The sequence below is a fragment of the Manis javanica genome, chromosome 3 (genome assembly GCF_040802235.1).
Source record: "Manis javanica isolate MJ-LG chromosome 3, MJ_LKY, whole genome shotgun sequence".
Classification (NCBI taxonomy): domain Eukaryota; kingdom Metazoa; phylum Chordata; class Mammalia; order Pholidota; family Manidae; genus Manis; species Manis javanica.
The window spans coordinates 15,939,401-15,961,112 of record NC_133158.1 but is presented as its reverse complement, the minus strand read 5'-3'; the positions used below and the strand labels follow the sequence as shown (position 1 = coordinate 15,961,112).

The window sequence follows — 21,712 nt, the reverse complement described above, 5'->3', positions numbered from 1 at the left end:
GGTATGCAGGGCTATGCAAAGAACCCTTAAACTCGACATAAAAGGCATGATCCATAAAAGGAAAAATAGATACACTGGACTTCATCAAAATTAAATACTTTTTCTCTGTGAAAGCCCCTGTGAAAAGGATAAAAAGGCAAGCTACAGTCTGGGAGACAATATTTGCAAACCGTCTATATGACAAGGGACTAGACTTCAGAATATACATACATATATTCATATATATACAAATATATATACAATATTTATATATATACAAATATATATACTCTCAAAACTCCACAAAAAAACCCAAACACATTAATTAGATCATGGACAAAAAACAAAGAAACATTTCACTAAAGAAGATATTCAGACAGCGAATGAGCACATGACAAGATATTAGCTATCAGGGAAATGTAAATTAAAACCACCATGAGCTGTTACTACATGTCTATCATAATAGATAAAAAATAGTGATTATACCAAATGTTGGTGAGACTACAGAGAAACTCGATCACTCATACATGCCAGTAAGAATGCAAAATGGTACAGCCACATTAGGAAAAATTCATGTAGTTTATTATGAAAACAAACATGCAATCATCCTGTAACCCAGCACCTACAGACATGGGAATTTATCCCAGAGAAATGAAATGTAGATTTAAAGAACTGTACATGAATGCTCATAGCTTTTTTTTTCACAAGACCTGCAAGCTAGAAACAGCACAGATGACCTGCAATTGGAGAATGATTAAACAAAGCATGTTACAAAAGACCACGGAACACTGTTCAGCAATAAAAAGGAACAAGCTACCGATACATGCAGCAATTGTGCTGAGTCAAAAAGTCAATTCCACAATGTCACTATGATTCTATTTCTATAATATATTTTAATGACAAATTTTAGAATTGGAGAACAGATTACAGGTTTCCTGCTTTTAGGGATGGTGGCAGGGGAAGGATGTGGACGTGGTCATGAACAGGCAACCTGGGTGATCCTTGTGGTGTTCATCATCTTGACTGTGGGGGTGGATACATTAACCTATACATTTGATAAAATTGTATAGAACTAAACACATGTATGCACACACAAATAAGTACATGTAAAACTAGGGAAATCTGAATATATTCAGGGACTTGTATCAATGTTGATGTGCTGTATCATGGAATTACACTATAGTTTGCAAAATGTTTCCTTTGGGGAAGAATAGCTAGAGGGTATGTGAAATCTCTGTATTAAGTCTTACATCTACATGTGAATCTACAATTAACTCTGAAAATTTTTAATGAAATTTTATATTATTTATTAGTTGTGAGAGAAAAATAATGGCTAATATTAATGTAAAAATAGACTTCTAGAAAACAGGATATAAGGGAGAAATGTACAAATGATGAGGAGTATTATGTGTGAAATATTGATCAAGAATGTAAATTTATTGCCCTTTTGGAAGAAGGCCAGTTTTTAGTAGAGAAAAATGAGTTGGCAAGAGGTTACCCTTGAAAACACTGGGTTAAAAAGTACACTGGACCTCTGTTATTTCTTATGACTGCATGTGAATCTACAATTATTACCAATAAAAAGGTCAATTTAAAATCAGAGGCAATTAAAAAAAAAACGAGATGTCATGGAGAAGGAAAGGAAAGAAAATAGGGACATAAGGCCAGGACAACAGCCAAATATTTTCAGTGGTGGGAAAGAGAGAGGTCAGGAGCCCAGCTGTAGTTTGACCAAATAAATGAAGAGTTTCACCAAAGAGAAAGGAGTGCAGACTCTATTCTCAGTTGCCCATGAAATTGAGGCAGGTGATAGAGGGACTGCAGGCAGATAGAGTTCAGCGCCCCTGTAAGTTTCAAGGCCCTTCTAAGTTTCAAGATCCCTGTAAGTTTCAAAAAGCTCCAATCAAATTCAACCACTCAAAAAGTACACTTAGTTAGATGGACGTAGCTCTGATTGGTTATGCCCTATGAGAACTGAATGGTTATGCCTTCTGCAAGTGAAGCATTGTACTTTCAGCCAATCAGGAGTAGGTTGTGATGTCATTAGTTCAGGGTGGGAGGAGGCAACATAAACCTCAGACCCCACGGCCCTCACAGCATCATTCCCTGGAGCCCTGCCTGAGTAGCAGGAGCTTTCTCTTTTCACTCATTAAAAGAGCTTTGCTGGCTGCTCCATGCTCTTGTTTGCTGGCTTCATTCTTCATTGCCTCTGAGACATGATCCTGGGAAAAACAGCAGCATTTGCAGCTGGTAATGAAATGGCCCAAATTTTATGATAGTGATACGGTAGAAAGAAAAGTCATAGGCAAGTTAGGTAGAAAATAAATCAAAATCAACATGAACCACATTCCTACTGCCAACAATTATTGCCAGTAATTGGAGGTGGAGTGATCCATGCACGGTCACACCTTGGGATGAGTTGTGGAGGCCTTAGGGCTTCAAACACAGAAGAACTTGAGTTTACGGACGAATTCCATTGAGTCTATATGCTTGAATATTTCTGGGTATTTCGTATTCCTGTTTTCCTCACTGATTCGGTCACAAGAGAGAGAGACTATGTAGTTGTAAAGCTATTCTGTCACAATTCTGCTAATAACCATCACTGCAAGAAGGTACTTGGACTAAGGGATGGGAAATCTTATTGTGGCATGTATAAACCTGAGCCTTGAGTCTTCCCAGAGAAAAAGTGGGGCTCCAGGATAAAAAGTCAATAGAAAATCTCAAAACTGTTCCTGAAGTAGAGGCAAAACAAGGCATATCTAAGGACAACATAATAAAAAGTTTAACGAATTGGTAACTTAACCCTTTAAGGATTCTTAGGTCAAGAGGAAATCAACAGTGAAATTAGACCTTTGGAAAGTATTGTCAATGAGAATTGTACTTATTAAACTGTATAGGAGGCAGGGAAAAAAAGAAAAATCTCAAAAAAAACCTAGTCAATAGTTTCACTCAGAAGAAAAAAGCATAAAAAAACTCCCATTCAGATCAATAATATAAAAATAATAAAATCACCAACAAAACATTTGAAATAATTAAGATTAAAGCAGAAATTAATTAATTAGAAAGTAGAAAAAAGACTTGAGAGAAATCTTTAAAAGCTAGATATGTAAAAGGACCAATATAAAATAGATGTGATTTTCACTAGTTTGATTTAAAACAAAAAGAAAAAAGAAAAAACAACATTGGAATAACAAAGAGCTAACAGCCACGTCTGGACAAATTTTAAAAATTATTTGAAAAATGCTGTGTAAAGTTCATGTTTATTTAAAAACTTTGTTAAATGAATGATTTAGAGAAATAGCACTTAAAATTTATTTAGAATTAGCATATCCATAAATTCATTTGTAAAAGATACAAAAAATGTGTTTCCTACAAGGAAGAAGGAGAAAAATAATTTGTTGGTGAGTCTATAGAATTTTTCAGTATTTTTCCAAGCACAGAAAAAGAGGGTGGTATGGACTGACTTTTTACCCCTAAATTTTGTCCCTTTAATTGATGTTAAAGCCCTACCCTCCAATATGACTGTGTTTGGAAATAGGGTTTTTAGGGGGTAACTAAGGTTAAATGAGGTAATAGGTGAAAGTCTTAGTTTGATAGGATTGATGGCCTTACAAGAAAAGACACCAAGGAACTCTCTCTGGCTCTCTCTCCAGGCCATGGGAAGACACAGTAAGGAAGGCAGGAAGAAAGTCCTTCACCAGAAACCTAAGACGTCTGCATCTTGATCTTGGCCATCAGAACTGTAAGAAATATATCTTTGTTGTCTTAGCCACCCAATTCATTTTGGCAGCCCAAGCTAATATAGATGAAAACCTTCCCAGTTTACTTTGACAAAATAACATAATACTGATTCTAAAACCAGACAGGCTATTATACCAAAAACTGATAGATCCAATCTCCTTAAAGGTTTAAAAAGCCTAAAGGCAATATTACTAAGTGAATTCAGCAAAGTATTCAACTATGACTTTGTAGCGTTAATACTAAAGTAATATAAGCATGGTTAAACACTGGTAATTTTATTAATCTAATGTTTATGAATAGGCTAAAACAGGAGTTAGAAAACTTTTTCTGTAAAAGAGCACCAGATCTTTTAAACTTTGTGGGAAAATTAGTCTCTGCAAATACTCAACTCTGCCAATGTAGCACAGAAACATCCATAGATAGTATATAAGTGAATGGGTGTGGCTGTGTGCCAGTAAAAGTGTTTATAAAGACAAGCAGTGGGTTTTGCTGATCTCTGGGCCAGGAGACAAAAAAAATCTAGATGCTAAAAAGGATTTGATGAAGTTTAACTATAATACTATACATAGAAATATTAGTAAAAAATAAAATCACTTTCACAAACATAAATAGTGTATCAGAAACCAGTCGCCTTGTGAAATAGGTGAAGGAGACAAAGAGGTACAATATCTCAATTACGAATTAGTCATGGGGATCAAAGTACAGCATAGAGAATATAGTCAACAGCATTGTAATATCAGTGTTGACATAGAGTAACTACGCTTGTTGGGGTGAGCATTTAATAATGTAGATAACTGTAGAATCACTACACTGTATACTTGTAACCAATATAACATTGTTTATCAAGTATACTTCAATAAAAAAATTAAAAAAGGGAAGGAACTAGTCACCTTTTATAGGGAAACAAGATGTACAACCATTCAAGTGAGGAAAAAGTTTATTGATGTCTGGTATTATTGCTATTACTCAATTTTATGCTGGGTGTTTGGTTAAAGCAATAAGACAAAAAAAGGAACAGATAAATATTCTAGTAGGGAAGATGACTTTGAGGCAATACATTTTTCTATCCTGAAGTATAAGAATGTCAACTGAAAATTACTAGAACAGATAGGTTTGAATTGTGTGTTCGGATAAAAAATAAATACAAAAAAAAATGAATAGTGTTCTTTTCGGTACATATTGGAGTAAAAGGACTCCGAAACAAGATCATTCTCTTTAACATCGGTGCACCCTGCACATTTATGTTGGGAGACACAGCTTTTGTGAGCCACTGTTAGGGATGAAAGTTGGCTGCATCCTTCAGGTAAGCTAATAAAGAAAGAATCAACTCTTGAAGCTATTGAATAGCACTGAAGAATGCAAAGAAGCCATTAATGAAGGGAAATCTATCTAGTTTTCCAGAATGGAAACACTGGCTATTGTAAGAATATTTCAATGAAATCACAAAAAAAAATCACAAAAGCATGCTTTTGAACTAGGAAAATCATTCATTCCTTCATTCATCAAATGATTACTCCAGTCATTCTTCTAGGTACTTGGGTTCATTAAAGAATAAAACAGGCAAAAGTTCCTGCCCTTACGGAGATTACATTCTCTCTAGCCAGGCAAGGTAGACCATAGACAGAAGCCAGATAAATAATGTATTTTAGATAAAGCAAGGGAAGGGAGTTCAACAGTTTGGGAGCTATGAGGGGACTGGTGGTTTGCAATTTTAAATGGGGGTGAGGGGTGGTTAGATATGCCCTTAGTGAAGAGGCACATTTAATTAAGCAAAAGTCTGGAGCAGGTGAGGGAGTCATTTTGATGTCTGAGGGAATGAACATGCCAGGTAGAAGAATCAGTTAGTGCCAAGGCTCTAAGGCATGAATAAGAATTAGAATAAGGGACTGTGGTGGGAGCAGTGGGCAGCCCGGCTGAGTAGAATGAGTAAGTAAGGAGCAGGAGGGTAGGAGATGATGTCTGAGAGGCAACAGGGAGGGAGCACGTGGCTCCTGCATCGCCCTTGTGAATCCAAATAGACTGCTTGTCATTAAATAGCACAATGATAGTATTACTGGAAAGAATATATTTAAGCATAGTAACAGAGTCTGTTATGTAGCCAGTGAATAAAAGAACCTTAATAAAACAGAAGAAATAATTTAAAAAGTCACATATATTTGATGCCTTAGTATATGATACAGTAGGTGTTCTAAGTTTAGACTACTGTCTGGGGAAAGAAACCAACCCGGTTCACCCCTACCACAGAAGCATGGGCAGGAGATGAGAAGCAGGAGAGAGAACTGACGCGCCACTGCTGGCTTTGAGGGCAGAGGAAGCAGGTGCTGAGCCAGGGTCTGGGTGACCTCCAGAAGGTCAGAATCATCGTGAGCTGACAGTCAGAAAGGATACTGGGACCTCGGGCTTGCAATCTCAAGGAACAGAACTCGGCCCCCAGTGAGCAAGGAAATAGCTGCGGCCCCACAGCCCTGCCAGCAACTTGCTTTTAGCCTGGTGGGGGCCACGTCAAGTTCTCACCCACAGAACTGTACGACTAGTAAATCTATGTTGTGTCAAGAAGAAAACAAGAAAATGATTAACTCCTGACTTAAGAATTAAAGATTAAATCATTTCTGGGATAAAATATATAAGAATATGCTCATAGATATCATAATCTCTTTCTTGGAATAAGCCCAGAAATTGTAAGAAAAAGGATTTTTAGGTGGATTATATGTAAATTCAGATTTTCTGACGTAGCAAATGGTAGTAACTGCAAGTTAAAAGAGAAACAACCACCGAGAGAAATGTTTGCAATGTATCTTACAATGTGTTTACATTCTTAAAGACATAAAGAGTAAATAATTAAAATAAAGAATGACCTCCCAATAACAAAATGGGCAAAGGTAGGATGCGAGAAATTGTAAGAGGAGGAATGCAGCAGTCACCCATGGAAACATACTTAAGCTCACTAATAATGAAAGAAATGCAAATTAAGTAGTGAGTTTGCTTTTCCTATCAGTTGGAAAAAAAAATTAGACTGGCAGACATGTTAAGGTGATACACCCTTTCTTGAGATCATGATGGCAAGGATTCTAAATATGTAGTTGATTTACAAATTTCACATCTATAAAGTTATCTTCAGGATCAACTATATAACTGAGGAGCTATGTAAAGTTATATACACTATAACACTGAATAATATGGGCAATTACATTATAGAACATTCATATAATTGGATTAATATGAAGCTATTAACAATGATGCATTCTATATACATTATTGGGAAACATTTTCCTCTCCATGTTAAGTGAGAAAAGCAGTTAAGCAGTCTAAGTATGCTTATGAAACATAAATGTTACATGTAGGATTACATATATGTACAAACTCTGAAAGGAGACATGCCTCACATATATGAAATATTTGGACTTGGAAAATAAATAGCAATAATAGCAATGATCTCTATGTGCATGGCATTGTTTCATTTTTTCTTATATTTTCTGATTGTTCTTAAATAGCATATATGGCATTTTTAAATTTATTTTATATACAAATGTGGTAAAGTGTAAGGATGATTAAGATAGTAAAATACCTAGGAAATCAATTATTGTGGTATGCAGCAAACTTGTTAAATACACCCAGAATTCAGGTGCAGCAAACAGGTAAAAGTAATGGGAGAAAAGGCTAGATGCATGAATACATACAAGGAATCCTTGAAAGATGACAGAATTGTTGGAGCAGAATGAGTAACAAACAAAATAATAGCAGGCAATTCTTCTGTCTTTAAGAAAGGCCTGAAAAAAACAGTAAAAAGAGCTAATCTCTAGGCTTTTCTTGTGACACCTTTTGAATTTTATGGATTTAAGCAGCATCTTATAAATAACCAGGAAAAATGTCACTCGCAAAGGAACAAAATTCCAGTTGTACGTAGTCTCTAATATTAAACCTCAAAAGTAAGTGAATCACATATATTTGAGGAAAACATTTAAGTCAAATATCTGCTTTTGGCTAACTTACTTTTCATCTCTGAAGGCAGTAACAGGATGATTTTGGATATTTAACAGTTAAGAAAGTACACCACACTGACAGTGTACCTGAGAACAATTGCACACACATATGTATATGTATATTGCATATATATATATACATATTATATATACATATGTATATTGCATATATATATACATATTTTAAATGTGTATACATTTAAGATATATATGTAACATTTACATATATACGTAAAACCCTGAAATGAGTTAGTGATGGTATATGAACAATTAGCACTGAAATAAACAAAATAGGAGTTCTACCTATTGTTAATGTGGTGACAAAACATGGCAAATTTTTTTTTAAATCTTGAAAGAGGAGACATAAAAAATCAACCCAATTTAAGGTCTAAGATAAAACTTGGCAGTGGGTAAAGAGAAGATATAAATGTTTAGGGACTCATCTACAAGAACCAGATATTTTTCATTTTCAATATTGAAAGATTCATAACAAGTTTTTTTTAATGTTAAAAGTAACCATTAGGCAGCAGGAAGAAGAGGCATTCACACTATGTCTTAAGATAAAGAAAATGTCATTTCCTAGAAGTTTTCTAAACACCTATGACTATACAACCTATTTAACCCACCCAAAGGGATGAATGTTTATATTTCTCCTCCCACTGGTAATTAGAATAGACTATGTATAGCACCCTATTGATTTTCTAGCAGATTTATTAAGTGGGTTGAAAGTCTAGGGATTTTTATTGATCATGATGGGTGGAAATAAACATTCAGTCATGGTTAATTATGAGTGAAAAGGCTCTGGGAAAAAAGGAAAAAAAGAAGTTGACGCTGGGATTGGGAGAGTTGATGAGATGACACTCCTTTTTCTTCCAAGGTCAACCCACATAAATATGTGTCCAGTGCACACCTGTACAGTAGGCTGATATCCAAAATTATATATTTAATACAGCCATAAATGAAGGGGATCTCTGGATGGGACTTGCTTTCTCAGACTGTTAAGACTGCAGGTGTTTTACAATGGCTAGATTCAGGGATGAATTTTCAGACAATCCTTCTCGAATTCTTGTGTTTCTCAATAAAATATCTTAATTAAAAAAAGTTGTTATGATGAGTCTGTGTAAACAGAGCATCATTTAGAAAAGCGTGGCTTATACAGTTTTCAAAGTAATATGTTACTGGTGCAGAACAGACCCATAGATCAGTGGAACAGAATACAGAGCCCAGATATAAACCCACACATATATAGTCAATTAATATATGACAAAGGAGCCATGAATGTACAATGGGGAAAGGACAATCTCTTCAGTAACTAGTGTTGGGAAAACTGAAAAGCTACAGGTACATTAAAGAGCATGAAACTGGAGTACTGTCCAACTCCACACACAAAAGTAAACTAAAAATGGATTAAAGACCTAAATGTAAGACATGAGACCATAAAACTCTTAGAAGAAAACATAGGCAAAATTCTCTTGAACATAAGCATGAGCAAATTTTTCTGGACACATCTCCGTGGGCAAGGGAAACAAAATAAAAAATGGCAAGTGGGACTACATCAAACTTAAAAGATTCTATACAGCAAAGGGTACCATCAGCAGAACAAAAACACACCCTACAGTATGGAAAAATATATTCATAAATGATTTATCTAATAAGGGGTTAACATCCAAAATATATAAAGAACTCACATGATTCAACACCAAAAAAACCCAAATAACCCAATTAAAAAATGTGTGGAGGACCCAGACAGACATTTCTCCAAAGAAGAAACACAGATGGCAAACAGGCCCATGAAACGATGCTCCACATCATTAATCATTAGGGAAATGCAAATTAAGACCACAATGTAATATCATCTCACACCAGTTAGAATGGCCACTATCCATAAGCTAAGAAGCATTGGTGAGGATATGGAGAAATGGGAACCTTCCTGCACTGTTGGTGGAAATGTAAATTGGTGCAGCCACTGTGTAAAGCAATAGGGAAGATCCTCAGAACACTAAAACTAAAAATACCATATGGCCCAGGATTCCACTTCTAGAAATTTATGAAGAAAACAAAATCCCTGATTGGAAAAGATATATGCACCCCTATGTTTATTGCAGTGTTATTTACAGTAGCCAAGATACGGAAGCAAAACCAAAGTTTTGTGTCCATCAATAGATGCATGGATAAAGAAGTGGTACATATATACAGTGGAATATTATTTAGCCATAAAAAGAAAGCAATCCTGCCATGTGTGACAACATGGATGGATCAGGAGGGTATTATGCTCAGTGAAATAACCCAGGCAGAGAAAGACAAATACCAAATGATGTCACTTATTTGTGGAGTCTAAAAACAAAACAGTACAGAATGAACAAAGTAGCAGTAGACTCATAGACACTGAGAAGTGATTGGTTACCATGGGGGACACGTTGAGTGGATGGGTGGGGAGGGTGAGGAGGACATACGGGCACAAAATTCTCAATCATAATAAAAGTTGGTCACAGGAATGGTAGTACAGCATGGAGAATACAGCCAATGATTCTGTAACATCTTCCTATGTTGATGGATAGTAACTGCACTAGTTGGGGTGAAGACTTAATAATGTGGCTAACGGGTGAACCACTGTATTGTATACTTGAAACTAATATAAGATTATATATCAAATATACTTGAATAAAAAAAATCACAGCTTATCCTTTAAAGAGTAAGATTATTCCCGATTATAGGAATGATGAATGTGTGAGGAGCCATATATAAATGAGAAGCGGGCATTAATCTGAGGCAGCTGAGCCTGAAAACCCCAGCACTAAGGGAACTGCTCTAAGCCCTGGCCTAGGACACCCAGAGCCCCACGGGCAGGAATCAGCAGCCTGGCCTCCATTTCAGTGTTGACGCTGCGTGGCCCTGTGGAAGTTAACTAGCCTCCCAGGGCCCTGGTTTCCTCGATTCCTGCCGCTGTCTGCTTTGCAAACACCCCCGAAGAGCCACTGAGCCCGTATCAGTGTGCCTGTACGGGTGAGAGCCACAGGGATCTGGTGTCCATCAACTTTAGTTCAAATCCTGATTTGCCCACAAAGTAGCTGGCAGACTCTGAGCAGTCATATACTCCATCTCTTTGCTTTTCATTGTTTTCTTCTGCAAAGAAGGCCATAACCCCTATCTTATAGTTATACATGGAATAAACAGATACACACTATACTTTGCACAGTCTGAAAGTTAAGTGTTCAGTAATGCTCTTTCCCCTTCTTTATCAGAAGGAAATATGCTTGAAATAAGAGACCAATGGTAATAATTATTGTGTGCTAGGCACTTAATACCTACAATGATTTCATACAAATGTTTTATCATTCCCATTGTGCTGATCAGCTGGAGGGAAAAGAAACTTGCTCTGATAATAAACAGAAAGTCAGAGCTTCTATTACATCCATGACTAACTTATTCAAGTTTAGCCACTACTATCTAAAGCCTTAATAATCATCTACATAGGTAGGATGTTTTGCATACATTACACATTTTACCTAAAAATGACCTAGTTTTAGAATAACGTGTCAGTTTTTCTTTCCGGATCTTAAATTGAGGTGACCAGTTCAGTGGCAAGCAAACTAGCTCTTGAGAGTTAGAACAATTATAAGCCTCTAAGTTTGTCAAAAGTAAGATACTACAGAAGCAGTTGCTATTAATTTTTAAATAATCGCCAGATCCTAGTTCCATCAGCAAGAAGCTACATATATATTCTAACTAATTTGATGGGGCTGGACTTCAAAAACAGATGAAGTCTTGAGTTTTCATCTCTAACAAAGATAATTAGCTTGAAATAAAGGCGATGAGAATAAATCACCAATACTATTATTTCAAAGACATCTCCTTTCCTCACTTTGATCTTGATTGCACTGATAAAAACCAACGGTCCATCTGTATGAAAGTTTTGCATATTTTGCTCAAATACCATTTTTATATTTCAGCCCCTGGATGGCAATTTACAAGGTTTCATCTGCTTAGAATCTCATGAGTACAAACAGCAAATAAGGAAATGTGGTAAAACTGAGAAATATCAGGAAGTCAGAGATGAAGTGAGGAAGTTTTCCTTATATGCTTGAGAGAAATGGGTAGATCTTCCTTGCTGAGTTGAAAGCCTTCTCCTGCGGCTTGGTTACATCAGCTCGAACCCTCACTGGTCTAGAATGAACCTCAAGAAGGTATATGTGTCTGCCTGGTAGTGCTGAGCAAGGTTTTACCCAATATAGCAACACGGGCATCCGGGCAGTGCTTGGAAAACTGAAATAAACATTTGTTAACAAAGCACAAAATTTGCCTTTAAGGACTACATTTCTTTTTAGTGTTATTTCATCCCTAGCAAAACACGTATTTTGGGAGCATGTCTAGAGGCTCTGGATAAGGTCCAGGTAGATTTCTCTTTTGTACTTTGCCGATGTATCATACGCCATGGCCTCTCTCAGCCTGCTCACCCTAGGTTAACATTTATTTCAGCCATCTAAAGAATTATTCTTTCCACCACCCCTGTATTTGATGCTGTGGATCACTATCAATAAGAACATACCTAAGGGAATAATTTTCTCAGTTTGTCAGTCCTGGGGGGTATTGGTATTTGGGTGCTGCGGTGGCCAAGGAAGGGAAAAAGTAACATACATCTGTTTGGAAAGTGATCTACCCTTTTCTAAATCACAGACTCCAGCTTCAATAAAACATTTTTAAACCTGACCAGACCGGTGCAAAGAAATCTGTAATAAAAGCTTAACTTTTGTATTGCTTTGCATGATTTTTACCTATTAAGAGAAAAAGTGTAGTAATGTCTGAAGATCTCATCAGTTCTGAGAGCTGTAGCTAGTTCATAAAATGGAAACTGGTTAGAGTCCTTATTTGTGTGTGTGTGCTACACCACAATTGTTAATTTGCACTGAACTTGTACACTTTGTGCCCAACTCTTGTCCATGTGTACTGGGAGGGGAGAAGGGACTGGGGATTGATGGTAAAAGAGGTTGTTCCAATATGGTTTGAAAGTTAAGTTGAGGTTGCTTGAATAACGGGTAAAAAACTAAATTGCAAAATGTTGAATTTTTCTAAAATTATTGATGCCCTACATGTCTTTTTATTGAGCTATAATTGCATATAACATTAGTTTCAAGTGTCCGATGATTTTTCTACACATTTTGAAAGGATCACTACACAATTCTAGTTCGCATCTGTCACCATAGTAACACATTTTTTTCTTGTGATATACATGCCCCCTTCTGATATCACTGGTATTTATATTCTATCTTCCAAAATTCATTCTAGGGCTGCACTGAGTGTACTACCTCCCTGTAGGGACCAGTTCACAGACTCATTGCCTAATTGCCAATATGAAGTGCTTGTATGAAAAACAAAATTGATCAAGGTGAAACTGACCTTGCAAATTATGGTGGTGACTCTGAACTATTCATTTTTTTCCTCCTGTGCCAGAGAAGTAGGGGCCACAGGGACAGTTGTTTTCTTTTCTTGACAAAGAATTCTCTGTGGGATGGCAGACAATCACCTTGATATCTACCCTATCTCCTATGTGAACCACGCCTTGAAGCCTGCTAAAATAATGAATACACCTATATCCAAACATGTGCTTTGGCATTAACTATCCTGAAGGCCCCTCATGGAGAATTCGCTTCGCCTTGTGCACTAACAAGGGGACCTGTAATACTGGTACCTCTGATACACCCCAAATGAGCATGGAGGGGGGTGTCAGCACCAGGTGTATTCCCCTGTGGCCTCTGTTCCTTGAACCCAAAGTCAAGGCACCTCCTTAGTTTCTATACTGACCATCCTGTCAGCAAATCTTGCAAGGGCTGGCATCAACCTGAGCCACGGCCAATGTCTGAGGCTCCCCTGTAGGTAACTTCGCTATCACACCCTCACTCACAGGTGGTGAAGAAGAGACTGCACTGCCACACCTCCCAGACCCGTTCATTGTAGAAGGTTGGGGAAAGGAAGCTGGGGTTCAGGATCCATTATGAGCACCAGAGCCAATTCCCCACAGCTGACTTACACAAAGCAATTGACTGGCGTTACCTGGGGCAGGTGCTAATGTGGCCCCAGACAGCAGGGCCCCTCTGCCTCTCAGGGGCAACTCAGGAAGGGTCCCTGGACCACAGAAGACAGTGACAGAGAGGGTGAGCTCTGAGCAGCTGGGATCTTCACCATGACAGATGGTAATAAATCTCCTACTGAAAAAATCGGTGATTGATTCTGTTATTTTCACCTTGGCAAACCCTCAAAGGGAGACAAAAGTCCACCCTACTAAAAGGACTTTTTAAATACTAGGATTGGGTTAATTGCTTTGAGAGGAGTGGGCCAGGTGGACTCATATTTTAGGTAGACTCCAACCTACTCTTTATCTTGGTCTTCAGAAAATACATTTTTTTTTTGCTTCAATTAGATTCTATCCTGATTTTTCCCATTGTACAGTGACAGAAGCATAAAATTTATTCCATTCAATAGTCAATTAGCCTACAATTACCGGCTGACTGAGTCTTCAGTAGACCAGCATAGTTACTCTGGAGAATATAAAACCATGATCCTCAAAGAGGTTCCATCTAGATGGAAAAGGAAAAAGCCTTATACTCAGAAAAAATTATGTTCAATGAATATTTTAGAAGGTTCTTGCATTTTGGGGAAGCCAAAAAGTATTTCATAAAGCGCAAAGAATTAAGCCTTGAACGCTAAGTAGAATTTAGATGGGTATTTTATTTATCTACCTATTTTAATGTTTGGCTGCTTACACCATATTTTACCTCAGGTAGCTGTTTCTCTTTCCTTCTGGAAAAAGCCCAGACTTGGTGAGTATTAGAATCATCCGGGAATGTATCATCAGTAGAGTTGCGCTCACCTGCTCAGCTGTTTATATGCCTTCTCACGTTTAGACCCAACTCCGAGCCTTTCCTTGGATTGTACCTTCTAAAGAAGATAATAGGGAATTGTAAAATGTAAAATATCTAATACATTTGGAAGTCTTCACTTATGTCTACTTATATCAAATGGATTGACAATTATTCGGATAAAGATGCTGACTCAGGTCGTTCATCCCAGGAGCTGGCACTGGGCTGGGAAGGGGTCTCTGGATGGGTAGTTAGCTGCTAAGAACTGGAGCTAGGTTGTTGCTGAGAAGTGACACTGTGGGCAGCTGGGACAAGGAGAGAAGGGAAGAGAGCAGGGGATTTGGGAGGGACAAATTTATGTTAGAAAGTGCAAATACCACAGTCTCTGTGGGGTTGGAGTCCTGACTCTGCCGCATCTTCGCTGTGTGGCCCTGACGAGTTCCTCAGCTTCTCTGGATGTTAGTTCCTGAGATAACTTGAGGCTCAGTTTGGCTGCTTATCTGAAATTGGTATTAATATGAGTAAAATTTACCCAAAAGGGTCGGTGCATGTGTGAATAATTTAATATCTAGAAACCTTGGTGGCATGAAAGTGAACTAGGTTTGTGTTTTGAGTTGACTTCTAAATTTTCAAATATTCCATATCATTGTTTATATTTCATTGTGTCATTAAAAATGTTTATACACATGTCATACAGGTGTTACATTTTCAATGCTTAAAATTAAGAAAAAAAATTTTAACTGGGGGAAAAAAAAAAAAGAGTGCTTTTTTTTGCATGTTATCCTGAGGGATTCTAGTTCAGGGGCTTCAGAGTGGGCTCCAGGTACTGGCATTTTGGAAATATTCCAGGTATTTTTAATATAGATGATGCCCAACTACCTTTTGGAAAAACAATGTATGTATACATACTCCAAATTTCTTATGGCAAAGACAGTACATCACTCTCCTGCTATCCTCAGTGGGTAGGGCACAGCCTGACCCATAGGAGTTGCTTAAGAAATGCTGATGAACCACTGAAGAATGAATGGCTGAAGGAAATGGAATACTAATTCAAATCAGAGCTTCTCCACCTCAGGGCTATTGACATTTTGGGCCAAATCATTCTCTGTTGTGGGGCTGCCCTGAGCATGGCAGGCTGTGTAGGAGTATCCCTGGCTTCTGTCCATCAGATGCCAATAGCCTTCCCTCCAGTCGTGACAACCAAACACATCAGTAGCCATTATCACTTATCTCCTGGGGGCCAATCATGCCTAGCTTGAAAGGACTGCTCTAGCCTGAGGCACCAGCACAATGGGAAACTCCCTACCACAATATATGGCACATAATAAGCATTAAATAAACCCTAGTGCCAGTGTTTTGGATGTTGGATCAACGCAGATGAGTTGGGGAAGCTCAGACTTGACCATTCCAAGTCAAAATTGTTCTTCAAGCCTTCTTACAATAATTTTCTCCACCAGAATGGTTATCTGAGTATGGTCATAAGAAAAAATTAGTTTGATTTTACACATCCCCAGTGAATATCTGGCCCTTAATATTTAAAAAATGTTATGTGTCATAATTTACCAGTGTGCTTCCTATTAAGTCAGTGGGGAGTCAACGAATAAATCCATACACAGGACTTGAAAACATAACCTGAGATCAATCCACTTGTTATATTCATGAGAATCATAATGGATTACCTGCAGATGGACACGTTTTTTCTCCTCTCTCCACTTAAAAAATTTAAAGCCATACACCCTTTGCAAAAGGGACTCACTTTGTCAAGTAAGCAAATAGAAAAATGAAATGTAAAAGATTAGTGTCATAAACTCCATTTTCACTTCTCTCTTTAAACAGACATCCACTCCTATAGCTTCCACCTAACGTGTATTCCCCTAGGGTCAGGGGCACCTGACAATGGAGGCTGTGACAGGAACTACAACCAGGTGTGACTTTTGGTCTGCGGCCACCATTGGAAAAACTAAGGATTGGTATTTCATGCGAGCACACATGGGTAAGCATCTCAGAGAGGATTCTGCTTTTTACTTGGGGTTCAAAGTAAAGAATGGGGTACAAAATAAGGTATGGGTATTTTAGCAGATAGGTAAAATGAAAATACTCAATTTGGAATCTAGCCTGACTTCTGCCCAGATTTTCTCACCGCAACAGCTGGTGCTATAGCAATAACACTGTCAACAGCAGCTGTGACATCACCAGCCACGAGGCCACAAAAGACCACCTGTCTCTAGGACAAGAACTACCACTCGCAATACAAACTTCTGTGCAACTGCAATTACTGCACAAGCCCAGAAAGCTCTGTGACTACTGCAAGGATGACAGGAACAAGCCTCCTACCATGACTCCAGCTCTCTGCCCACCGCTGGGGAACCACTGCATGGAGAACCCACTTTAGTCCATAGGCTGTAAACAATCCTGGGAGGTAGGTACTGTAACTCTGTTTTCCAAAAATGAGGCTTAGTGGTTGACTGATATGCTCACAGAACACCATTCATATAGGTCTCTGGGAGCCCGTGCAAGTGTGATGCTGGACCCACAGTTCAGTGATATGCCAGAGAAATGCACCATCCTGGAACCTGGGCATCTCATTTATAGGATACAGAGCAGGGTTTAGATAAACTAAAAGCAGTTACCTCTATCTCTTCTCAGACCAACTGTATCACCGTGTTGGGTGAGCCCAGAGCAGCATGGCATTGCACAGTGACGTATATTCTCAGTGTTTAAATGTGTCCTTGGTTCCCATGGGGACAGCTGGCTAGAGCTGTGACTCAAGCCAGCGAATGACAATTGAATTTGTCCTGTTCTGGCCAACAGGACAAGGTTGAGATCAAGATCCCCAGCATCCACACCAAGGCTGGTCATGAAGTCAACTGTTTTTATTTGAACTTTGAGGTTCAAAAAAGGATGACTATGAAAACCCCTCAAGTTAGACATCCTTCAAAAACATGTTCCCTCAAAAAGAAAGCCTGAGGGGGGATTAGGAAGTAGGAAGGACAAGTTCAGGCCTGTTTGTAAATAACAGAATGTGAAATGTTACTAACAGTGTGGTTTAATAGCAAAAAACTGGATGCCACTTACAGATCCATCAGGAGGGGCTGGCTAAATTATGACCTCTCTCTACAACAAAAAACTGTGCAGCCGTTTGAAACAATGTCTAATTCTACATTTGACATGGAATGATACTCATGTAAATGACAAGATAAATCATCATCATGATCCCATTTACAAAAGAAAATTCCTCATTTCAAACTCTAAATGAACAAGGACTATTTTGAAAAGCTACACACAAAAATACAAATCACAGGTACATTTCAACTTGACCCTGCTTTTTGCCTGTATCAATTTTCATAAGCAGAAAAAATTATATAAACTATTTATAATTAGGGGGAATCTAGATGTACAGGAGTGTACCATTATATTCTAGTGGCAAGAATCTCCACTTGGCAAGTTGTTTATAGATTAATGTACATGCCATATTAGAAAAACAGGCCTCATCTATTTAAAAACAGGTATCTCCTATCTAATCTGTCACGCCATTGGTTAGCTTTGATTCTGAACAACTGGTAGCTTCTGGTTAGAGTCAAATCCCCCTAGAAAGGGATGTATTAGTGCTGGAAGGGGCAGAAGGATGTCCCCTAGGTTATGACAGCAGCGCATGTTTGCATCATGGGAATAAGTACTAAGCTTTAAAGGCAACTCCTTATTTGGACACACATATTACAGGGTGTGAGGTCAGAAGCACTTTACAGCAGATCAGTGAACTCAGCCCCCTTTTAGCCAAAATTTTATAGGACTTTGAAATTAAGTTCTTCCAATCTCTAATCTTGCCTCTCAGACTCCATTTGGCTTGCTGATCTATTTCCATCCATCAGTTTTCTGAGTATAGTGCATTTTGGGCTCATCCTTTCCTAGAGACCCAGAGGCATTTTAATAGGATGAGTCAACGAGTGAGCTTAATTGATCCTGTTGGGCCTTGTTTATGCTGGGATAGTGAGGAGCTGCCGGCGCAGTCCTGTAACTTCAGAAAACGCATTTCCATCTAATTTTATTTGCTGGAGGGATCGTCACCTAGCTATTATTCAACATACTGACCACTTGATTACAAGGATCCTCACTTGAGAAGACACGTTTCCCCAGCCCAGCTGGCATTAATGTCCGAACACCACGAGGTGATTTACAGCAGCTGTTCTCCGAAGAGGTTCAGCGACTTTGAGATACTTTCTCAGAGCTTCCCCTGACCCCAAAAATCCTGGTAGCGTGAAGCCGAGAAGAAAAAAAAATTTTTTTGCTAGAGATTAAGAACCAGCCAAGGCTGACAGAAACTTAGACACAACAGTAGAGCAAGACATTTTACGCAGGAGCCTCACAATTTCAACTCAGCCTGCCATGTGCACCATTCTCTAAGGCTGCCAAGACCCACGGAATTCCTGGGTCTGTCCTGAACACACTCCTCAAAACGATGGCCGGGGCCATCCCCCCAGCTCCTCTCAACACAACACAGAAGGAAGTGACTTGGCCATTTTCTTATTCGGAGACCCATCTTCCAGTGTTACACGGGCAGCCCAGCACTGGTACCACCCCAGTCACCTCCTGACACCGCTCAAACTGCTCGCATCTCCTGCTCAGTGTTCTTAGCTGGCCACCTTGCTGTCTCCTTCTTTGAGGAAACTAAAACACTAACAAGAGAACGTCTGCAAACTCCCAACTCCACACTGACTCACCTTTCCACACGCTCTGTCCTTCTGGTCACTGTGGCAAACCGCCTGCTCCTCCCCAAAGGCAACACCTTTGCTGGGCACGAGTGCGCGTCCTCTGCCTCCTGCTCCGAACGCTGCGCGCGCACTCCACTCCCTTTTACGTCATCAGTTCGTCCTTCTCTAGTAATTGTTCCCAGCTGTGTGAAACCACTGACGTCTCTCCCACTTTAAAACAATCTCCCTTGGTTCCATTTCGTCTTCCTCCTAGAGCTTTTTTTCCTGCTTTTCATTGGCAAGCCTCCTTTAAGAATTATTTTTGCCAACGGTCTTCTCTTTCCCCCGGAACTTATTCCACCAGTTTTTCCAGGCTGTCATCCAGATCGCTGCATGGAGAACACTCAGTAATGTCACCACTGAATCCCTTGTAGCCACTTCTAATAACCTCCTAACTAGTCTCTGTTTTCCCATCTTTGCCTGCCATATGGTATTTGAAGCCTGGCAACACGACATAAAAGTTAATTCGTATCACCCCTCTGCTCAAAACAAGGTCATGGCTTTTCATCTGATGCAGTCCTTAAACATTTATAAAAAAGTTCTAGTGGTATTTCCCTCCCTCCCCCAACTAGCTCTCAACCACTAACCCCTGCTATTCTTCCTCTGGCTCCTCTGCCTCAGCCATGTCATCTCCTTGGTCACTCCTTGAATAAGACAGACACTGACTGACATCAGGGCCTTTGCACTGTCTGTTTTCTCTCTAATATGCTCTTTCCTTACTTGCGTGCTGGCATACTTCCTCAAATCTTCTGGATGCTGCTCAAAAATTACTCTCTCATCGAGGTCACCCTGTCACCTCTATTTATATAGGTACTTTAAGTCCTGGGTCTTCCCCTCTACCACCCTCCTGCCATTAGGTTTGATTTTCCCCATCTCTTGCCATATTTTTTATTACTACATTGCTTGTCTCTTCCACTACAATGAAAGCTCCTTGAATGAATTGATATTTTTATTCCAGCCTTTAGAATGATTGCTGGCATAGTACATGCTCAGTAAATAGATCTTGAATGAAGCAACTAGAGGCAAAATGACCAATAGTACTCCATGGAACTGGCTCTCAAAGTACTTATTAAAAAATGCAAAGTCCTTGGCTCCATATATGGCTACTTATTGTCTCTGGATGTGGGCCCTGTGAATCTAGCCGATTGTTATGCACAGTGATTCCTCACTGTGATGCTTCTAAGGCCAAGGGACAGCTCAGAATTCTGGATGGCCATTTGGTAGTAAACCAGGGAGAGGCAGGCCACTCAAAAGACTTGACTAGACCAGATTCTGGACCAGGGGTGATTTCGTCTCTCAGGGGACGTTTGGCCATATCTGGAGACATTTTTACTTGCTCAAACAGGGGAGTGGGAAGGTGCTGCTGGCATCTAGTGAGTTGAGGCTAGGAATGCTGGTAGACATCCTACAGTACACAGGACGGCCCCAACATCAAGAATTATTTGGGCCCAAAATGCTAATAGTGGCGAGACTGACCTTGGACAGGCTGGTTTCATACCCTGGGCTCTTGGACAACTTCTGATCCCTGTCTCCAAACATGAAGCTTGGCAAAGACATTCAGAGAGACCAAAAGGTAATCAGCAAAGAGAACATTGTTTGAGGAGTAATCATACTGAGTTCCAGTCCCAACCCTACCCTTAACTGTACGATCTTGATTTTCTCATTCTTTTGGCATCACCTTATGGACTGAATTGTGCCCCCCTCCAAGGTCATATGTTGATGCCTTAACCCTCAGTGTGACTGTTTGAAGACAAGAGTCTTTATGAAGGTTGTTAAGGTAAAATGAGACCATAAGGGTGCTCTGCTCATAAGTAGAGGAAGAGACCCCATTAGTGTGTAAGCACAAAGGACAGGCCCTGTGAGAATGTGGAAAGTGGCCCCCTGCAAGCCTCTTGCAGTGAGAGGCCTCACTGGAAAACAACCCAGCCAGCACTTTGTCTTGGACTTCCAGCCTGCAGAACCGTGAGAAAAATCAAACAGATTTCTGTTCTTTAGGCCACCCAGACTATGGGATTCTGTTATGGGAAAGAGAGATAACTAATACAGATTGTATGTGGACTCTGTGTTCATGCAGCCCAGCATCATACCCCTTTCTTCTCATGCCCTGCCTTGGGTTTCCCTTTGGAGAAACACCTCAACTCTTACGTTACCCCCTGTAGCTCAGGTAGGGTGGACCTCACCCTCTCGCCCCCAGGGCAGGCTTACGGACTAGGCTTGTCCATTAACTACGGTGACTGAAACTAAGCAAACAGAAGTTCTGGGATTTTTGTTGGATCTAACGGAAAATGGGATCTTGCCCTCTTCTGGCTTAGAGCTGGGAGCATGTGATATTGCAGCTGCCAGGCAATTGACAGGAAAGCAGCACCAAGACACAGACAGAAACTGAGTCCTAATGATTTGCAAACAACTA

General features: G+C 39.3%; 1 long non-coding RNA gene across 1 annotated transcript in view; it reads right to left on the bottom strand.

Annotated features, from left to right (window-relative positions):
* LOC140848319 (uncharacterized) overlaps positions 1–19,385 on the bottom strand; it is a 134,305-nt gene extending 114,920 nt beyond the window's left edge. The window contains exons 1-3 of the long non-coding RNA XR_012128958.1: positions 19,273–19,385; positions 14,932–15,054; positions 14,566–14,633 (exon numbers count right to left, since the gene is read on the bottom strand). This is a non-coding gene — a long non-coding RNA (uncharacterized lncRNA). The remainder of the gene's footprint in view (positions 1–14,565; positions 14,634–14,931; positions 15,055–19,272) is intronic.
* Positions 19,386–21,712: the final 2,327 nt, after the last annotated feature.